Raw genomic sequence first — 15,343 nt, forward strand, 5'->3', positions numbered from 1 at the left:
AGATGTGATATCCCCCCTAAGAGGGATGAACTAACCTTGGGTTTTGTCGATGATGACTTCGTGTAGATGTTGAAGATGTGGATGCTCAATGTTGTAGATCATTTGGAGCAATCCATTAGAGTGATGCGCTTTCAATGCTTACATGGGTTAGTCCCACAAGGAACATACAAGGATATCCATAGACATAGAGTGAAACACACATATGATGATGTCCATGAAAGCATTAGGTTACCTTGTCCCTTGTCTTACCAACAAGAGGGTTTGTGACTCCATGATCTAGTGCAAGATATGGAAGTTTATTGCACAAGTCCTTGCCAAAATTAATATGAGTGAAGTATGTTGGCAGAGTCACCCTCAAGAACTCTCTAGTTCTTCTTCTTTGGGATACACATCAACTAGATGGAAATCCTTGGAGTTGTTGTACTTGATGAAGTAGAACTTGACATAGTCTTGGGAACCCACTTGACCATAGCCTTAGGAGCTTCTTCAAATGAGTCAATCTCTTCTTCAAGTTTGCCCTTGCCTTTTAGCTTGTGGTCTTGTGGTGGAAGATCATCTTGAGCTTGTGTTCCCTTGAAAGAAGTGGGGTCATACTTCTCTTGTTGAGGAACAAACTTCGTCTTGGGATATTGATCTTCTTCCCACTCAACTTCATTGGCATTGAACTTTTGTTCAAAACCAACACCTTGATTCTTCCGGTGCCTTCCTTGCTTGCATACAATTTTCTCAAATTGCTTACTTCCGGCAAGGCTCTTGTAAACACCTTTCTCTATAATTCCCTTAAATAAGCTATTTTCTTGCTCAAGTGTGACTTGGCTAAGAGAATCATTAGCGGAATCAAGAGAACTACTAGAAGCAACAATATTGGATTTAACATGGTTACTGTAAATACTAGAGGAAGAATCTTTCTTGTTCTTATTGCTAGATTTTACTTGTGGGATGTAAGTAGACAAGAGGAGATGTTTGGCAAGATAAGAAAAACTCTTCTTTCGAAGATCATCATTGATAGCTTTTAGAAACTCATGCTCTTGCTCTAAATTTAGCTTCTCGAAGCGTAGCTTCTCATGAGTTCTTTTGAGCTCTCTATGATCCTCTAGAGTTGTTTCATGAGCTAACTTAAGACTGTTTTGTTCTTTAGTTAGACGCTCAATCTCCTTCTTATCATTGTCATTCGTTTCATCTTCATTAGCATGATTACTAGCAAGTTCATCATAGTTTTCATCACTAGTGTTGTCAGCAAGTAAATCATCATCTCCTAGCAAATCATCTTCATCACTATTGAAATCAACATACTCGGGGTGTGATACCTTAGGGCCTTTAGCCATAAAGCATCTTCCAATTCTTTCATTTGGTGAGTCAAATATGTTGTAGGAGTTGGATGTCACAAGTGCAAGACCCACAACACCTTCATCTTGAGTATATTCAGAGTTGAGTGATAGCTTCTCTCGCATTAGTTGTCGGAGTCAGAACCGGATACCCATTCACCAACGTGAGCTTGATGTCTTCGTCTTGTGTAGCTCTTTGATAACTTGTCCTTCCTTTCTGAATCCTTGCTTCTACAAGAGGGTCCTCGTTCATAACGATCATCTCTACTCCTCTCTCTTGGAGGTGATTCACCTCTTTTACTTCTCCTTTTTGGTGAATTTTCTCTTTTCTTGTAGGGAGCCGTACACTCAATGGAGTAGTGTCCGGGTCTTTCACAATTGTAGCAATTATGATCACGGCAAGAAGATCTTTTGTCATTGTAGGATCTTGACTTGGAGCTTCTCTCTTTGCTTCTATTATTGTAGAATTTGTTGATGTTCTTCACCATTAAGCTCAATTCCTCATTGGAGACTTGCTTCTCACTTGATGTTGTAGGAGCATCACACGAAGCATTGTAAGCACCACTTGACTTGTTTTGGAGCTCTTCCTTATCCTTGAGTGACATCTCATGAGCAACAATTCTACCAATGACTTCCGTGGGCTTGAGATCTTTGTAATTGGGCATCATTTGGATCAAGGTGCACACGGTGTCATATTTTACATCCAAGGCTCTTAGGATCTTCTTGATGATGAATTTGTTGGTGATCTCTTCACTTCCTAAGATGGCAATCTCATTTGTGATGATAGCAAGCCTAGAGTACATCGCTGCGACTCCTTCACCATCCTCCAAATTGAACTTGTCAAGTTGACTTTGTAGCACATCCAATTTGGATTCCTTGACGGAGTCGGTACCTTCGTCCATATCAACCAAAGTATCCCAAATTTCATTTGTATTCTCAAGGCGGCTGATTTTGTTGAATTCTTTGGGGCATAATCCGTTGAAGAGAATATCGCAAGCTTGAGCATCGTATTGCAACATCTTAATTTCTTCCACGGATTCTTCATGATCCGGTTCTTTTCCATCCTTGAAGAAATCACCTTCCAAGCCAATGCGCACAATAGCCCAAATGGCGGGGTTATGACCAAGAATATGCATTTTCATCTTATGCTTCCAACTAGCAAAATTAGTACCATCAAAATAAGGACCTCTACGGTGGTAATTTCCCTTGCTAGACATCATACTCTCCTAGGTTGTGAAACTAAGCCTATGATCACGAAAGCTATGAAAATCAAGGCAAATGAAGACCAAAGCTCTGATACCACTTGTAGGATCGAAATTAGGTCTAGAGGGGGTGATTAGACTACTTGACCAAATAAAAATCTAACATTTTCCTAATTTTAGTTGTGGGCAGATTTTAGCAACTTAGCAAAAGTCAAGTAATCAACCAACACATGCAATTCTAAGAGTGTAGTAGTGGAAAGTAAAACATTGCATATGAAGGTAAAGGGAAGGGTTTGGAGAGTGCAAACGCAATGATGACATAAAGATTTTCGGCATGGTTTCGATAGGTGGTGCTATCGTACGTCCATATTGATGGAGACTTCAACCCACGAAGGGTAATGGTTGCGCGAGTCCACGGAGGTCTCCACCCATGAAGAAGAAACCTTGTCTATCCCACCATAGCCATTGTCCATGAAGGACTTTCCTCACTCGGGTAGATCTTCACGAAGTAGGCGATCTCCTTGCCCTTACAAACTTCTTGGTTCAACTCCACAATCTTGTCGGAGGCTCCCAGGCGACACCTAACCAATCTAGGAGACACCACTCTCCAAAAGGTAATAGATGTTGTGTTGATGATGAACTCCTTGCTCTTGTGCTTCAAATGATAGTCTCCCCAACACTCAACTCTCTCTCACACAAATTTGGATATGGTGGAAAGATGATTTGAGTGGAAAGCAACTTGGGGAAGGCTAGAAATCAAGAATCTTTTGGTAGGATTGGAATATCTTAATTTCAACACATGAGTAGGTGGTTCTCTCTCAGAAAATGTAAGTTGGAAGTGTAGGCATGTTCTGATGGCTGTCTCACATATGGAGAAGGGGGTGAAGGAGTATATATAGCCTCCACACAAAATTCAACCGTTACACACAATTGACCCAACTCGGTCAGACCGAATAGAAGAACTCTGTGAGACCGATTCAGTTTAAAATGTGAACATTAGGAATCTCGGTGGGACCGACTGGAACAACTCGGTGGGACTGATGTGATAGGAATTAGGGCAAAAATCAACTCGGTGGAACCGATTTCATCAACTCGGTTAGACGGAAGTGAAGCAATAGGGCAACAGAGAGAATGTCAAGCAAACTCGATTGGACCGATTGCACGATTCGGTGAGACCGAAATAATGCAATAGGTCACAGAGCGTTTGCAAGGCCATCTCGGTGAGAGCGAGATCCGTATCGGTGTGACCGAAGTGTTAGGGTTTTGGGGAGTGGCTATGTCAAATGAACTCGATAGCGCCGGATAGGAAAATTCGGTGGGGCTGAGTTTGACTTTGGGTTTTGGACATATTTGGAATGAGAAAGTGGTTGAGGGCTTCGGAGCAATATCACTAAGCATTTTGAGCAAGTAGACCATTAAGCAACACCCCATCCCCTTTTAATAGTATTTCTTTTCCTATGGACTCAGTGTGATCCTAGATCACTAAAATAGAAATGAAGAGTCTTGAGTTTTTGCCAATATGTGTCCTTAGCTTTTTGAGGGGTCCATATCTCTAGTACATGCCATTTCATTCATTGAACTTTCTGAAATATTGAACTTGAGTGGATATTAGTTCAATGAGCTATATGTTGTTATGAATTACGAAAACCACCCGGGGATTAGTTGCACTTTCAACTCCCCCTCCCCCACCCCCCGGCAAACAATTTTGTTTGACATAACGGACCATTTTGCGGCGAACGATCCAGCCGCATGAACAACTTTGCTTGGCCGCTCGGCCCGACATAATTCCCTTTCGATAGAAAAAGACTATGAAAAATGTCCAAAAACAATTATATATACAAAAAGAGATAATTCACAATGGAATATGTTGCATGTATTACCAGTTTAGCCCAACATAATTCCCTCCCATAGAAAATTTGATTACTTTGTGTAAGGCCTGCCCAACTCTTTGAATTTTTGATGTGGAAGTGCCACATTTTGATGCTTGCGGAATACCTTGGGAAAAGAAGAAGAAATGGGTTTTTCACATAATTCCAAGCATTTTGCGCTTCATGTTAATTGTGTTTCACAAGAATTGTGTGTAATGCTAGAGTTTTTGCGAGGCGATATATTTGTCTTGAGATAATAAATCGCATAACCACAAATTTCTTCAACTTGTTTTCGATGATATTGTCATATCATTTCAAAGGGGGATTTGATTATTAATGTTTTGTTGTTCAAAAAATGTCCATACACATTCATCAGCTCAAACATGAATATAATTGATTGCTACCATTTTATACCAGTACATATGAATTGCGGGGACTAAAGAGAGAAGTGGGTTGGAGTAGCTTTTTTATTGGTCGCCGGGCAGGATATGCCTATTATTTTAGAAAAAATAACAGAGAAGCTGAATTAAATCGACGATTACTAGAAGAAGAAAAACTTACAAAGATGGCAATTACCGAAAGAAAGAAAAAGCTCAAAGTGGCGGGTGGCACGTGGATTTGGAGCTCTGAGGTCCTCCACACGAAATCCCAGCCAAATGTTACTATGTTCTGCTCAAGGCATTTATTAGTCATCTTAATTAATATAAGAGTACACATAGCAATACAACTCCGAAATAAAAGAAAGAATGAGTAGTAGATGAGTAGGAGAGTTTAAAGAGGGTTATTGGATGTCCACCGCCTTGTCAAGTGAGATTTAGCATTGTATTATATAGTATTGATGTTCTGATGTGGAAGTGACACATTTGATGCTTGAGAAATACCTGGGGCAAAGAAGAAGAAATGAGTTGTCCACATATATAATTCCAAGAATTTTGCGATTCATGTTAATTGTGTTTCAAAAGAATAGTGTACATTGCTAAAGTTTTAGCGAGACGATATATTTGTCTTGAGATACTAAATCGCGTCACCACACATTTCTTCAACTTGTTTCCGATGATAATGTCATGTCATTTTACATGCTATATATAATTATAGTGTCATATCATTTCTAAGTGGATTTTGATTATTATAATTTGTTGGTCCAAAAGTCGTCATACACATTCGTCGACTCAAGCATGAATATAATTGATTGCTACCATTTTATATCAGTACATTTGAATTGCGGGTACTAATCAGAGAAATGGATTGGAGCGGCTTCTTTAATGGAAGCCGGGCAGGATACACCCATTGTTCTAGAAAAATAATTGAGAAGCTGGATTAAATCGATAGTTATTATATTATTCACAAATAAAAATGTCAGGTTATGGAAAGGAAAAAAGGTGATATTGTTTTATGCCAATACTTGTGAGTTATGGCGGCTAAACAGACAAGAGGGTTCAGACGATTTGTTAATAAAAATCAAACACACTCGTTGTTTTAGAAAAATAACAAAGAAGCATGGTTATCAGGCAACCATTTCTAGAATAATAAAAAAAGGATAAAAGAGACTGTTATTAGAAGAAGAAGAAGAAGAAGAAGAAGAAGAAGAAGAAGAAGAAGAAGAAAAGATTAGAGGGCAGTTAGGTACTACGTACTATATTTATACCATTATACGTATGAATTGTGATAGCTAAACAGTGAAGCAGGTTAGTGTGGTTTAACGTAAACGGGACAAGATGCCCTTTGTTTTTCTTAAAGTAACAAACGGTCGGATTAAAACGACGATTACTGGATAAAAAATAATGATATAAAAGAGGCGGTTGTTAAAGGAAAATAAAAGGACGCCAATACCAATCTGACGTTCAATTTGGCAGGGGCTAGAGTGAACAGAAGGTTCGCTAAGACCGACCACCCCTCCCCCCACCCGCCGATGAAATATTTTGTTTTATAGGACGGACCTTTTTGCGGTGAACGATCCAGCCGCATGAACGACTTTACTTGGCCGCTTGGCCCAACATAATTCCATTTCCATAGAAAACAAAAAAACTGTGAACAATGTCCAAAAACAATTATATGTACAAAAAGAGAGAATTCACAATGGAATATGTAGTATGTATTACCAGCCAAGCCCAACATAATTCCCTTTCCACAGAAAATTTGATTACTTTGCATAAGGGTTGGCCCACCTCTAGGAATTTCTGATGTGGAAGTGCCACATTTTGATGCTTGGGAAATACCAAGGGCAAAGAAGAATAGATGGGTTTTCCACATAGTTCCAAGCATTTTTTCCTTCATGTTAATTGTGTTTCACAAGAATTGTGTATACTGCCAGAGATTTTGCAAGGCCATATATTTGTCTTGAGATACTAAATCGCATGATCATGCATTTCTTCAACTTGTTTCTGATGATAATGTCATATCATTTCGAAGGGGGGGGGGTGATTATTATAGTTTTGTTGTTCAAAAAATTGCCATACACATTCATCGGCTCAAACATGAATATAATTGATTGCTACCATTTTATACCAGTACATATGAATTGCTGGACTAAACAGAGAAGCAGGTTGGAGCGGCTTCTTTAATGGTTGTCGGGCAAGATATGCCCATTGTTCCTGAAAAAAATAATTGAGAAGATGATTAAATCGGTGATTATTGGAAGAAAAAGGCAACGGTTATGTAAAGAAAGATCAAAGCGGCAGTTAGGTGCTACTATTTTTTGCCAGGATGTGTGAATTATGGTGGCTAAATATATAAGTGGGTTCAGATAGGTTCTTTAATGAAAATCAAATAGGATGCTCGTTGTTTTAGAAAAACAAAAAAGAAGCAGCATTATCAGGTAACTATTGTTAGAAGAAAAAACAAGACAAAAGGGGCTATTATAAGAAGAAAAAAAGAGCAAAGCGGTAGTTACATGCTAAGTATTATTTTTATATCATTACATGTATGAATCTTGATGGCTAAACAGTGAAGCGGGTTAGTGTGGTTTAGTGTAAACGGGACAAGATGTCCATTGTTTTCTAAAAATAAAAGAACAGACGGATTAAATCAATGGTTATTGGAAGAAAATAATAATATAAAGAACGGCGGTTATTAAAGGAAAATAGACGCCAATACCAGTCTGGCGTTCGATTTGGTAAGGGCTGGAGTGAACGCAAGGTTAACTAAGATCAACCTTTGTTCGATAGGACATACCCTTTTGCAGTGAATGGTCTAACCACATGAACGACCTTGCTAGACCGCCTGGCCGAGCATAATTCCCTTTCCACAGAAAACACAAAAAAGTGGGAAATGTCCAAAAGCAATTATATCTACGAAAACAGAAAATTCACAATGACATATGTAGTATGTATTACCAGCCTAGGCCAACATAATTCCGTTTCCAGGGAAAATAAAAAGAAATAAAAAAAATGTTCAAAAACAATTATATGTACATAAACGAAAAAAAGACACAATGACATTTGTAGCATGTATTACTATGTAGTGTACAAAAAATTAAATGCAAAAATGTCATATACATTGCCAGCGTCTCTTACAAAATACCAAAAGAAATCATGCATAGTAAAATTGCCATGCAAATATAGAGACAGAAGAACTAGAAGAGAAAAAAATCCCTTGACGTTATGTCGAAACCAAAAAACAAAAATACTGCATAAGCTTGCCATCATAATGAGGGGAATGTTTGAACATAATATGCCATGTATGTAAAATAACGTACAAAAAAACGAAGATTACCATGGTAGGTGCATATTGAAATGGCTCCCGCCCCCATGTAACCACGCACCTAAGGAAAAACACCCCAAAAAAACTTCGGGATCAGTTGGCCACCGGCTGTCGCGAGACTACAATGATGGGACCGCCGGGAGAACTTGGTTGCCGGATTCGCACGTTGAGGATAAAGACGCGAGGTTGGGGCGGGGGGGAGAAGTTGTAGAATGAGTCTAGAATCAACGTGCCACTAGCCTCCTTGCGCCAAGATGCGTGCTCCATGTAACCACGCACCTAAGGAAAACACCCCAAGAAAAAAACTTCAGGATCAGTTGGCCATCGGCTGCCGCGAGACTACAATGATGGGGATTGCCAGGAGAACTTGGTTGCCGGATCAACATCCCACTGGCCTCCTTGCGCCAAGATGCATGCTGTGGCCTCCTTGCGCCAACATTTCTCGTATAATAATCGATCACGTTAATTTACTTAACTTCTGAACCAATTCCACTTTAATTTACTTATCAAACTTCTGATCAAAATATAAGTTAAATTAGGGACATAATTTGATGATAATTTATTTACACAGTCGCTTACTATGGACAGGTAAATCACTTCTGATCAAAATATAAGGTAAATCACGGACAAAAATTAATGAACATTTATTTACACAATCGCATATTATGGACAGGTAAATCATAAGTTAACAAATTATAATATTTATATTCTGTTGCAATGCACGAACATTGTTCTAGTAATAAAATATAATAATCAAAGCGACGCTTCAAGCTGCACGTGGGGCTGTTTTATTTTTCTTCCCATAAGATCATCTACAGTCGGACTTAACAAAAGCCGGCCCCTCAAACGCCCGCGCACGCGTCGGGCACTGATCGGGCAACCCTTAAATCATATCGTCCACATCCGTGTATCTCATATCCGCTTCCTCATATCCATACTAGCATGCAACATAGTAAAAAAAAATGTAGATCGTCACACAAATATAGAATCGGACAGGGCAGTGCACATTCCAATCACTAGAAGATCACCTACGGATGTCCAAAGATCGTCAAAGTTCAAATAATTCACATAAACGACCGGCAAATTTAAACTACATTACTAAAAACTAGAAACTGAAGACGGAGAAGGCGGAGATTCACCACTTCCTCGTAGGCCATTTGCCCTTCCGAACGCCGGCGCAGGTGTAGGCATTGGCGGCTGGTGGCGGATCGCCTGAGTCGTCGTCACAGGAGCCGTCTGAATCGTTGTTGTCAGAGTCAGAGAGGATGACGAGCCCTTTTAGCCGTCGGACCTACCTGTTCTGTTGCCGCTTTAGCTTCGCGAGCCGAGCCACCTCCACTGATGTCTCTGCCGCCCTCGTGCTTGGATTGCACGATGGCAATCCGGAACGCCTTGGCATTCTTCCGGCGGAGCCGCTGCGCGTCCATATCAGCAGTCGTAAGCAACCGGCGGTAGACCCATTCGAGGAGCCGCGCATGATGAAGCTATGCACCTAGGGTAGGGTCATAGACCTGACCTAGACGCCCTCCCCAAGGACATCACCCTAAATCCAGAAGCATTCAAAGGATACCATCATCCACTCGACCAGAGACATTCCACTTGAAAGAATCAATGTCACTCGACCGTCACAGAAATCACTTGACAAACAGAAGATCTAAAGTCACTCTACACAGCAACGGTCGGGCGTTTACTCATAGACTTAACTATCATTTATAGCACTTTAATACAGATGTTACCTGTAACGCTCCTTCTTTACGTACATTGAACCCCGCGTAACGGAGGGGAGCTGGGGTTCTGGCGCACTCTATATAAGCCAACCCCCTCCTCCAGGACAGGGGTTCGCATCTTTTGTAAACTCACACACGCATATAATCCAGTCGACCGCCTCAGGGCACCGAGACGTAGGGTTGTTACTTCCTCCGAGAAGGGCCTGAACTCGTAAACTCGTGTGTACAACTACTCCATAGCTAGGATCTTGCCTCCTCATACCTACCCCCATTCTACTGTCAGTCTTAGATCCACGACAGTTGGCGCCCACCGTGGGGCAGGTGTCTTAGCAGTTTGTTGGAGAAGTTGCGATTCTTCCGATTCCCATCATCATGGTTTCCGGTGGAGGATTAGCTGAAGGCCGCGAGATCCGTCTCGATGCGCTCGTCTTCATCGCCGACGACTCTGCTTGGATCCACGAGGCTCTGCTCGACATCGAGGCGCTCCCCGTCCATGGTGCGACGCACTTCCGCGCATGCGTCCGCAGCGTCCTTCTTCGGCAGTCGTCGACTCAGTATCAGTCGGCTCCTACGGCAACCTCGCTTTCCGTTGTTCGCCAGCGCCAGCGATCCGGTCGGTCGCGGCTTCAGCGGTGGGTGAGGCATGCGATGGCCCGCCAATCGGCCACCCCACAAATCGCGGCGATCGAGCCCGATGAAACTCTCTAAGGCCTGTTCGATCTGTCGACTGACTCCGTCGAGACTGCATCCGAGTGCGACAGTAGCGACCCTGCGGCGGAAGTCTTGATGGTCAATGGACCACGCAGTCCTCCTGGCTTCACCCGTGAAGACAGTGGTGATGACGTCGGCGACCCATCACATGTCCACGAGGAGTACCGCCCCGAACCCCTCTCTTTGCAGCGGAGGGAAGAGCTTCGTCGCCGTAATATGGATGCACTTCACACTCCTATCGTTGGAGAAAGCCCCGAGGCCCAGGCCTTGGAGGAGGCGCGCCTGGCCAACTTGGCTAAGCGCACTCGACTAGAGAACCTCCAGCGCGCACTCGATGAGCGTGCTCGGCAGCGGATTCCTGAGTCCAGTCGACGACAAATTTTTCCGCCTCCGACTCAGGTATACCAAACTCCGATCCAGAATCTCACAGCTGCAGCTCGAATAGCAGAGTCAATTCAACCTTCCCAGTCAGAAGCTAGCCGAGGTTTGAAGCAGACCCGGGCTTTACTCCGGGTAGCAAGAGAGCAGAATACAGCAGTATCTCAGTCGCGGAATAGGATTCATAGCAGATCTGTGGTGGCAGACACTGTCCAATCTGCTCACAGCCCAAGATCACCTCCGCAGCGTGAGGGACGTGGGCACCAGCAAGATCAATACAGGAACCGTGAGCAGTATGATCATCGACTCGACCACGATGACCGTCGTCGAGTGCCCACGCCTCCTCCGAGGAGTGGGTCATACGTGCCTCAGCGGCAAGATGACAGGCGCCCCCACAGCGGCGAACGAAGAATTTCGGTCGACCCCAGAGAGCCAGGCTTTGATGCAAGATCTATCCTCGTTCAAGGTCTGGTTGATAGGAACAGGGCTCACAGAGAAGGCCATGATAGAGATCGTCCGAATGGAAGCAGGGTGCATGTTTCAGGACCCGAGTGTTTCAGCAGAGCCATCAGAGCAGCAGTGATTCCTCCCAACTTCAGGTTGGTGACTGGAGTCAGCAAGTTCACCGGCGAATCCAAGCCAGACACTTGGCTTGAGGACTACCGAGTGGCTGTGAAGATTGGTTGTGGCAATGACGATGTGGCTATGAAGCACCTTCCCTTGATGTTGGAGGGCTCAGCCAGAGCATGGTTGAATCAGTTGGCTCCTGGTAGCATATATAGTTGGGAAGAACTTGCTCGAGTGTTTGTTAGAACCTTGAAGGTACTTGCAAAAGGCCGACAGGGTTGACAGAATTGCAGTGTTGTGTTCAGAAACCGAATGAAACCTTGAGGGATTATATCCAGAGATGGATCACGTTACACCATACAGTGGAGAATGTGTCAGATCACCAAGCAATCTGTGCCTTCAAGGAAGGCGTTAAGTATCGGGAGTTGAATCTGAAATTCGGTCGGACAGGAGATATGACTCTCACTCGGATGATGGAGATTGCCACCAAATACGCTAACGGCGAAGAGGAAGACCGACTCTGGAGTGGCAAGCACAAAACAGTCGCCCAAGAAACCGGAGGAGGGAATTCCAGTCGGAAATAGAAGCGAAAGGCCGAACCAGCTGCTCCTGGTGAAGCTTTATTTGTTGCCCAAGGAAAGTTCAAAGAATCCCAAAGGGTCTTGGACTCCCAAAAAAGTTAAGGATAAAGATGGGAATGATGTGTTGGATCTACCGTGCCATATTCATACCAAAAAATATGAAGAGGGGAACATCATTTACCCTAAACACACCACTCGACAATGTCATTTCCCGATCCAGCAGTTCCGAGAGAAACAACCCAAGGAGAAGGAAAAGGAGTCGAACGGAGGTGAAGATAGGGAAGAAGATGATGATGGTTTTTCCAATGTCAATTCCACGCTGATGATTTTTGCTGATGTTGAAAGAAAAATTCAGTTGAAAGTTATTAACAGAGAAGTAAACATGGTTGCACAAGCAACACCCAGTTATCTGAAGTGATCCCAGACTGCCATCACATTCGACCAGTCGGACCATCCAGCACATATAGCCACCCCTGGGAGGCAAGCACTGGTGGAAGACCCAGTAGTCGAAGGCACTCGACTGACTAAAGTGCTGATGGATGGTGGCAGTGGCCTGAATATCCTTTATGCTGAAACCTTGAAGAGAATGGGCATTCCGATGTCCAAGCTTAGTGAAAGCAACATGAGTTTCCATGGCGTTATACCTGGCAAGAAGGATCAGTCACTCGGCCAGATCGCCCTTGATGTGGTTTTCGGTGATTCCAAGAATTACCGCAAGGAAAAATTGACATTTGAGGTAGTGGATTTTAAGAGTGCTTACCATGCTATTCTGGGTAGGACCGCTTATGCATGTTTTATGGCTCGACCATGTTACGTGTATCTCAAATTGAAGATGCCTGGTCCTAGAGGAGTAATCACTGTCACTGGCAATCGGCAGAAGGCGGAAGAGTGCTTCCATAAGGGCTCAAAAATTGCCGATGCACAGATGGCAGTAGTAGAACTACAAGAGTATCAGAAAAATACATATCCGAGTGATTTGCTGCGAGCCAAGAAGTCTGCCACAGATTCTGCATTTCAGTCGTCCGGTGAAACGAAGCCGATTCATATTCACCCGACCGACCCTAATGCTGCTCCGACCCATATCTCAACAACACTCGACAGCAAATAGGAAGAAGCGCTCATCCAGTTCCTCCGTGAGAACTGGGACATCTTTGCATGGAAACCTTCTGACATGCCGGGTGTACCCAGGGGACTGGTTGGGCATCATTTCCGAGTCGACCCAAAAGTAAAACCAGTCAAGGAACATCTCCGACGGTCCGCCGTCCAGAAGAGAAAAGCAATTGGCGATGAAATGGCTCAGCTCCTGGCAGCTGAGTTCATCCGAGAGATTTACCACTCCGAGTGGCTCACCAATGTTGTCATGGTCCTCAAGAGGGACGATTCACTTCGCATGTCCATTGACTTCAAGCATATCAATCGAACCTGCCCGAAAGATCATTTTCCTCTCCCCCGCACCGACCGAATCGTCGACTCAACTGCGGGGTGTGAGCGTTTGTCTTTTTTGGACGCCTATTCCGGGTGCCATCAGATCCGACTGTATGGACCTAATGAGATAAAAATGGCTTTCATCACTCCATTCGGATGCTTCTATTTTTCACCATGCCATTCGGCTTGAAGAACGCCGGAGCCACATTCATGAGGATGATCCAGAAGTGTCTGCTCACTCAAATTAGTCGGAATGTGGAAGCATACATGGATGACATTGTGGTCAAGTCACGTAAAGGTTCCGACCTGCTGGCTGACCTTGCTGAGACCTTTGCCAATCTCAGAAGATATGATATCAAGCTTAATCCATCAAAGTGCACATTCGGAGTTCCTGGTGGAAAGTTACTCGGTTTCCTCGTTTCCGAACGAGGGAACGACGCTAACCCAGAGAAAGTTGGTGCTATACTTCGGATGAAACGCCCTGTGCATGTGCACGATGTCCAGAAACTTACTCGATGTTTGGACGCCTTGAGTCAATTCATTTCTCGCCTCGGTGAAAAGGAATTGCCTCTTTACCGACTGATGAAGAAGTCTGATAAGTTCGAGTGGACTCCCGAAGCTGATGCAGCGTTTGCAGAGCTCAAAGCCCTGCTTTCCACCCAGCCGGTGCTTGCTGCACCAATTAGCAAAGAGTCTTTACTGCTTTATATTGCAGCCACTGGACAAGTTGTTAGTACAGTACTCACGGTCGAGCGGGAGGAAGAAGGAAAAGCCTATAAAATTCAGCGCCCAGTGTATTATGTTTCTCAAGTTCTGACTCCGTCGAAGCAAAGATATCCATACTATCAAAAGCTTGTTTATGGGATTTACATGACCACGAAGAAGGTTGCACACTATTTCTCTGATCATTCCATTACAGTCGTCAGCGACGCTCCCTTATCAGAGATTCTAATATGAGGCACTTCTGTACGTGTTGCGTATGGCCATTTCACTCGGCGTCCGTTGCCTCATGGTCTATGGCGACTAGGATTTAGTGGTCAATCAGGTGATGAAGGAATGGGACGTCAGAAGCCCAGCTATGACTGGTTATTGCAATGCAGTGAGAAAGTTAGAAAAGAGGTTTGAGGGATTAGAGCTCCATCACATCCCTCGACTGGAAAATCAAGCAGCCGATGATCTGGCAAAGATAGGCTCCAAGAGAGAAGCCATTCCCAGCAATGTGTTCCTGGAGCACATTCATACACCTTAAGTTCAAGAAGATCCCTTCACTAAAGAGCCCCCGCAGCCGAAGAGTGCCACCGATCCGACTGAAATCGAGGTTCCAGCCGTGGTCGATTTGATTATGGAGGTTTTGGTCATCACCCCTGATTGGACAGTACCATATATTGCGTACATTCTTAGAAAGGAACTCCCATAGGATGAAGAAGAGGCTCGGCAGACCGCCCGTCGATCTAAAGCCTTTACTATGAGAAGAGGACAGTTGTTCAGAGAAAGTGTGACTAGAGTTTGCCAGAAATGCATAACACATGAAGAAGGTCGAGTGATCCTCAATGACATCCACTCGGGGACCTGTGGTCACCATGCGTCCTCTCGGACCATTGTGGCCAAAGCATACCGAGCAGGATTTTACTGGCCACGGGAAAATGATATGGCAAAAGAAATAGTCGACAAGTGTGAAGGTTGCCAGTTTTACTCCAACATGTCTCACAAGCCTGCGTCGGCCCTGAAGACCATTCCACTCGTCTGGCCCTTTGCTGTTTGGGGATTGGACATGGTTGGACCTCTGAGGACTGGTAGGAGTGGATTCACTCATGTGCTTGTAGCAGTCGACAAGTTCACCAAGTGGATTGAGGCCAAGCC

This window comes from Triticum urartu, chromosome 2 (genome assembly GCF_003073215.2).
Source record: "Triticum urartu cultivar G1812 chromosome 2, Tu2.1, whole genome shotgun sequence".
NCBI classification, from domain to species: Eukaryota; Viridiplantae; Streptophyta; class Magnoliopsida; order Poales; family Poaceae; genus Triticum; species Triticum urartu.